The sequence below is a fragment of the Taudactylus pleione genome, unplaced genomic scaffold (assembly GCF_031769625.1).
Source record: "Taudactylus pleione unplaced genomic scaffold, aTauple2 ptg000030l, whole genome shotgun sequence".
Taxonomy (NCBI): Eukaryota; Metazoa; Chordata; class Amphibia; order Anura; family Myobatrachidae; genus Taudactylus; species Taudactylus pleione.
Window position 1 is genome coordinate 3,181,044 of NW_028284432.1, and position 8,033 is coordinate 3,189,076.

Consider the following 8,033-nt stretch of genomic DNA (forward strand, 5'->3'; position numbering starts at 1 on the left):
CGGAGCGGCGCAACCCAGCCACACACCTTTGCTCCCACACATGCATCCTGGCGGGGTAAGGATTTGCGGAGCCACTGTCACCACCGGGACAAGGGAGACAAGGGAGCGTGGATTTGGTCAGGAGACCCTGCAGTTGTATACAACGTGCAACTAGCGGTATCAATCCACACAGTATACCCGCTGAGGAACGACTTCTAGCTTTGGGCTACATATGGTGACTATATCTAATAGACTGCCTTGTTTGCTATTGTGACATTGGGACTTATGATCCATAATTGGTTGCAACATTGATCAAGAGCCATTAGTGATACATTGTGTCTGAGCCTTAAAACTGCATTTATTCAGCCACATTTTTGCACTGAACACTGGGCCTGATTCAGAGCCGCTCGTAAGCGGCTGCTCGTTTGCTCTGAGCGTTGTTCGCACAACTGCGCATGCATATGGGTCATAATGCGCATGCGCAAACCAGTCATTGCGTTTGGAAATCGTGCGCTCGCAAAACAGCGAGGGGCTGCTAATTTGATTGACAGAATGTACCGTTTGTGGGTGGTAAGAGGGGAAGGTGCTTGAAAATGGGGGAGTGGAGATCCGAACGCAGGCGTGCCTAATGGTCAAAAGGGCGTTTAATGGGAGTGCATAATTAGTAAAGGAGCATCATCGACCACGTCACTTGGTTGTCTTTTAGCCTGCAAAAACTATTATACAATAATAAGGAGCGCAAAAAATATATCAAGATATCAAAAAGATGTTTAATAAACAAAACATATCTATAGACACATTCATAAAATAGCAGTTAGCACAATAAGTATTAGTATACATTAAAAGACATACTGATATATCCTCAGAAGTAGTTAATAAAATGCTAAGAAATTAATGAACCGTCTAATGAGAACTCAATTTTGGGAGCAGTCAATTAGTGTGCTTTTTAGACAAAATGATGTTCAGTTGCCTTTATATGGATAGTCTTATCCTTCTCTCCAGAGAAAGTAATTTCACCATCAGTGTTAGATCTCCACTCTCTTTATAGTTAGTGTCCATAAATTAATCCATATTAGCAGCCCATAGATGACAGAAGATTTTAAAGTCAATCTTACCACTGTTGCTGTTGGAAAAAGTGGGGGTTCTGCTTAATCAATCTCCACTGTTCTATAGAGTATGAACTGCCACTGATGAGGGCAGTAAAGCTCTGCTTCCTCTGTTGCTGCTGTTCCAGGATGCAGGCTGACAGTGGAGAGGAATGACACACTTCACAGGAGGGAGCAGGATGAAAAGCACACTTAGGCCCTCATTCAGAGCCGCACGCTCTGAGCAGAGCGCACGCTCTGAATGAGGGCCGCCCTCCATAAAAATGGAGCGTCCTCCTGGACGCTCGTATAGCTGTGGGTCACCACCCACAGCCTATACGAGCGTGCAGTTTGATGGCCGCGATGGTCGTGACCATCGCGACCATCGAAACTGCGAGCCGGAGCCTGCGGTTGAGGTTTTCAACCGCAAGCCCCGGAGTGATTTTGGCTCTATCAGAGCCAAAATCACTCCCACTGACATCACTAGTGATGTCAGTGGGCCGGCTTCTGACGGGAGGCGTTCCCGTGGGAACGCCCCCGTCAGGGAGGCACGCCCCCGGCACGCCCACCAAAGGGGGCGTGCTGTCAATCAACATCGACAGCACGCCCCCTTTGATCAGACACAACGAGCGAAGGACTTTCCTTCGCTCGTCGCGTCTGGCGCATGCGCACGACGGAGCTCCCTCCGTCGTGCGCATGCTCAGTGCAGACCATCGACCCACTTGCGAGCGGACAGCCACTTGCGAGTGGGTCTGAATCAGGGCCTTAGGCCCTCATTCAGAGCCGGACGCTCTGAGCAGAGCGCACGCTCTGAATGAGGGCCGTCCTCCATAATTATGGAGCGTCCTCCTGGACGCTCGTATAGCTGTGGGTCACCACCCACAGCCTATACGAGCGTGCAGGTTGATGGCCACGATGGTCTTGACCATCGCGACCATCGCCACTGCGAGCCGGAGCCTGCGGTTGAGTTTCTCAACCGCAAGGCCCGGAGTGATTTTGGCTCTACCAGAGCCAAAATCACTCCCACTGACATCACTAGTGATGTCAGTGGGCCGGCTTCTGACGGTAGGCGTTCCCTTGGGAACGCCCCCGTCTGGGAGGCACGCCCCCGGCACGCCCACCAAAGGGGGCGTGCTGTCAAACAACATTGACAGCCCGCCCCCTTTGATCAGACACAGCGAGCGAAAGAAAGTCCTTCGCTCGTCGCGTCTGGCGCATGCGCACGACGGAGCTCCCGCCGTCGTGCGCATGCGCAGTGCCCACCATCGACCCACTTGCGAGCGGACAGCCGCTCGCGAGTGGGTCTGAATCAGGCCCTTAGTCAGCTTCTGGTCAGGAGACCTGATATTTCAGCAATAAGTCGTCTTATGCGGCTGCTATTTGTCTTTTAGCCTGAACTGCTCGCAGTGATAGCGGTAAGAAAAATCTACCACAAGCACTGCGAGCAGTTCAGATGCCTTTCGATGTTCCCGATTAATCTTATAAATACCGGAGATGACATGTGATGCGAACGGCAAAGGGGCGTCTTTACAAAATAGCGAGCGCATTTTTCATTTGCTCGCTCAGACATAGAGGCGTCAACAAACCGCAAAGAGCGAACGCTCAATTTAAATAGCTGGCCCCATTTTTGGAACGACCGTCCGCAAATAGCGTCCGGGTCTGAATCAGGCCCACAGTCCAAAGTATATCCCATGTGTGATGATATATTTGTTTTATATAATTGAACTGCAGTTCCTTCATTTATATGTTTAATAAATGTATATGTTATATCAATATTTCACAGCTTTGTGACTTATGTATTGACACTAGCGCAGACAGCAGCTTTCATTTTATATTTGAAGTATATATTTGTGTCATTTTGAGACATAGAAACATAGAAACATAGAATTTTATGGCAGATAAGAACCACTTGGCCCATCTAGTCTGCCCCATTTTTAAACATATTGTTACCTCAACCCCTATTGATCCTTACTTCTTCTGAAGGATATCCTTATGTCTATCCCATGCATGTTTAATTTGCTCTACTGTCTTAGCCTCTACCACCCCTGATAGGAGGCTATTCCACTTGTCCACTACCCTTTCTGTGAAGTAATTTTTCCTTCCCCTGAACCTACCTCCCTCCAGTTTCAGGACATGTCCTCTTGTTCTTATACTTCTCTTTATTTGAAGAATGTCTCCTTCCTTTACCTTGAAAAAAACCTTTATATATTTGAACGTTTCTATCATGTCCCCCCTTTCCCATCTCTGCTCCAAACTATACATATTAAGATCTTTTAGTCTTTCCTGGTACGTTTTGTGATGTAGACCTTACACCATTTTAATACAGTCTCTAAAGTATTAATATCCTTCTGGAGATATGGCCTCCAGAACTGAACACAGTATTTGAGATGAGGACGTACCAAGGACCTATACAGTGGTATTATCACTTCTTTCTTGCTACTACTGATTCCTCTCCCTATGCAACCAAGTATCTGACTTGCCTTCCTCATTGCTTTGTTACAATGTTTGCTTGCCTTTAAGTCACCTGAAATAGCGACTCCTAGATCCCTTTCCTCTTCAGTAGTTTCCAGTATAGTGCCATTAATACTATATTTAGCCTTTGGAGTTTTGAGACCCAAGTGCATGATTTTGCATTTATTGGCATTAAACTGTAGTTGCCACGTTCTTGACCATTCCTCTAGTCTACCTTGATCATCAATCATTTGTTTTACCCCTCCTGGTGTGTCTACACTGTTGCATACCTTTGTGTCATCTGCAAAAAGACATAGTTTCCCTTCAATAGCATTTGCAATGTCACAAATAAAGATATTAAAAATCACTGGTCCAAGTTCAGATCCCTGAGGTACTCCACTAGTAACATTTCCCTCTTGAGACTGCACTCCGTTTACTACAACTCTCTGTTTCCTATGCTGCAGCCATGATCTTATCCATTCAACTGTCTTTATATCCAATCCCATGCTTTCCAGTTTATTTAACAGTCTGCAATGTGGAACAGTGTCAAAAGCCTTACTAAACTCTAGATAAGCTATATCTATGGCCCCCCCTTTATCTATTTCCTTAGTCACCCAGTCAAAAAAGTAAATTTCACAACTACTGATGTAAGGCTCCCTGGTCGGTAGTTGCTTGCCTCTTCCTTGCTTCCACTTTTGTGCAGTGGGACGTTTGCTCTTTTCCAGTCTCTGGAATTACTCCAGTAGCTAGTGACTGGTTGAATAATTCTGTTAGTGGTGTTACCAGCACCCCTTTAAGCTCTTTTAGTATCCTTGGATGTATCCCATCAGGCCCCATTGATTTATCCACTTTCAGTTTTGGGAGTTCTGTTATGATCTTCTCTGTGCTTGTTCCTACCTCATTTTTCTGATCACGCCTGCAACTTAACTGTGGCCCCTTGCCCTCTCTCTCAGTAGTGAATACTGAACTAGGGATGTGCAGGCTCGGATAGGTTCGAGTTTGCACGTTGAGTTCGGATTTTTCCCTCCAAAAAAACGGAACTCAGAAAGAGGCTAAACGTCATCTTACATGGACGAACATCATCATTTTGTCCAGGAATGATGATGTTCGTCCATGTAAAATGACGTTTAGCCTCTTTCTGAGTTCCGTTTTTTTGGAGGGAAAAATCCGAACTCAACGTGCAAACTCGAACCTATCCGAGCCTGCACATCCCTATACTGAACATAAATAATTATTAAGATGATCAGCTATTACATTGTCTCCCTCAACAAGACTCCCTCTTTCTATCTTTAGTCTTTTTATTCCACCTTTTGTTTTTCTCCTTTCGCTTATATACTTTAAAAAAAGTTTTGCCCCCTTTACCCACTGACTGTGCCATTTTCTCCTCAGCTTTTGCCTTTGCACATCTGATTACTTTCTTAGCCTCCTCCTGTTTTACAAGATACTCCTTTTTGTCTTCATTATTTTGCGTCTGCTTGTATTTCCTAAAGGCCATCTTTTTTGCATTCCAAATACTTGCTACCTCTTTCCCAAACCACACTTTTCCTTGTGGTTTTCCTAACCCTTTTGACACAAAGGTCTGTTGCCTTTAATATTGCACTTTTTAAATGTTCCCACCTCTCCTGCAGTCCTTCCAAGTTCCTCCACTCTGCCAAAGATTCGCTTACACATCTCCCCATCCCTGCAAAATCACACTTTTAAAAAACCTTCAAAAGACACCTCTAACACCCACCTGCAATATTAAAAACACCTGTACCATTCATATTGCACCTCCCATATACCCAGTGGCCTCACAAGGGAGGTGCTGGCCGCACCGGGGAGTCACCTGCCGGCGGGTAACACCAAGGTGTTTACTCCCCCTTAGTGACAGGAGCCAGGTACTGCACTGTAGCATTAAGTGCTGCACTCGGCTCCTGACACTGCGAGGGAGCCGGCACTGCAAACAGGGTAGTCCGCACCTCCGACACCCCCCTTCCCCAGTAATAACCACGGGGGTTCGGGCCGCGAGGCCCCGTTCCTTCCCATGTGGCCACACTCCTTACCTGTGAGGCCACGCCCCCTTTTCGTCTAAGCTCCGCTGCGCACACAGCATCCCTCCCTGCACCAGGTGACACTGTGAGGAGGGACGCCACTGCATAACCTGTCCCACATCAATGAACCCATTTTCCAGCACTTTGCACATTTTCAAATTAAGCTAAATTTTTTTTTTGCCTAATTAGTCATTAAGGAGGGTGTTCCAGTGGTTCTGAACCAAGCCCTGACATTTTTACCTTAAAATAAGGATTTTCCACAACTTTTCACCTGCTCAGAAGGTGGTGAGAAGAAATTATCATGTTAACTTGTGGGCTGATTGAATAGGGTGACAAAAAATTTTTGCCCAAAATTCACTTTTACGCACTTTAACAAGTGAAAACAGGTTATCGCGGCTAATTGAATTCCCACCATAATCTGACTGGTTGCTATGGGCAACACTTACACTGATTCTTATTCTATTTTGTAATTCCTCACTGCATTGTATAGTACCGTGCAGTTTTTATTCAGGATACATTAAGTTTTTTGTTTTCTCTAAACTTTTTGTTTTTTTCGGTTTCTTATATAAATTCAGTTTTTTAAAAAAAAATTTATCTCGGTAACGGGCATTTAGCTATTTAGCATTGAGATAGAATAATGGGGATTTGTTCCACAAACGAAAAAACATGTTTCACTAATGAGTTACAGTGATTATCCGAAAAGCTTGGTTTCATTATTGATCCTTTATAGTATAGTTTTGTGGTCGAAGGAGGACATCAATAGTGGGATGACGCTGAGAGATCAATGGGAGTTTTCACCAACTGTCATGTTAGTGATTAAAGTAATTGAAATCCACACCAGCTATGGCCAAGCTAGATCCTGTTGTTATTATAATTATGCTTTATTTATATGGCACCACAAGGGGTCCACAGCACCTTACTAAGCACATAAACAGAAATAGTATGAACAAAACAAGAAAGAAGTGACATAAAGTACAGAACATTTCAGAACACGTACAAGGTTTATAAACATTGCTGCATCAGTGGTCATAATACCCAAATAACAGCAGGGCGGCAGAACCCAAGGGTTAGGTGCCATTGTAGGCAGTGGGGACAAGATGATGATATGAGTGATTGGAGGAAAAGCACATGAGGGAAGAGGGCCCTGCTCGTGAGAGCTTATAATGTAAAGGGGAGGAGCAGACAGACAGGGGTGACACAGAGGGGAGAGACAGTGAGGAAGGAGCATGGGGTAGAGTGTTAGGATGAGAGCTGGAAGGCTTTGATATAGACGTGGGTCTTAAGGGCCCCTTTGAAATTAGGGAGAGTGGTAGAGAGTCTGATAAGGAGAGGGAACAGCTGATGCCAACTATAAAATCGCATCAATAGGAGCCTATTGCAGTACAGACTTATGTGGTGCAGTGTTTTATGAGGCCCCAGGGTCATAAACAGGAAGTGCTCTGTAATCGTTCTATGGTCAATATACTCACACAAAGCAAGATCTATAGATTTATGACACTAATTCACTACAGCATTGTGTCCTTTCAGATATAGCAAGGACACTGTGACCCCCACACGGGTGCAGAGAGAGATGCAGAACATCTCTCATTATAGAACCTTATAAAGCTGAACGTTTCCAATATTATATATTTTTTCTAAGCTGATCCTTTTTTCACAAGTGGGAAAATAGTAAATTTGGTTACATTCACATGTATTTGGCCAAACGGTTAAAAAAACAACAACAACAATAAAGCATTTACTTACTTAGAACTACATGCCTCCTTAAAGAAAAAAAAGAAAAAGCCAATTAAAGAGATTGTCATGAATGGCCACCCTCCTAATTTGGCCGGTGATGGGTGGCCAGCTGTACAGTAGGTTTGAAAAAAATACAACTACTTATTAATATCAGTGTAATACTTTCACAAAGAAAATGTACATTACTATGTGTAAATTCATAACACTGAGGAGATGATGAAGTGCCTGAGGGGGGCGCTCATGTACAGTAGGTGTGGCAGAGATCCTATATGCTGTGGTTGTGCGGAAATAGGCTAATGATGCAGCCACCAGTATTTGTAATGAGAGGGCCACTAATGGCGTCTTAAGTCCACCGCTTGTGTACAAAGACACGCCATCAGTCATGACTTCAGAGAAACCCTATGGTCTCTGAGAATGTCCGTTGGAAGTGAGCCGCTGGAGCCTTAACCACTGCGTAGCAATGCGCAGTCACTGGCTGCGTCACACCCACAAAAACGCTTGTGACACTGCGTTTGAGTCGCCACCTCCATTACCTCCCATAAAGGTCACTGACATTGGGGTACATGTGCCGTGCCACTCAATGAACTGCATGAGCAGTACAAGAAAAAAATTGCTCAACTGCGCCAACATTCTCACTGCCTCCACATCTAAATCAGGCAATAAGTTATCATTGGGAAAAAATTACATAAAAAAATTATTGAGACTGGAGATCTCCTTTAATAGGAAAGAAAACAATAGATTTAGATTAATTCGT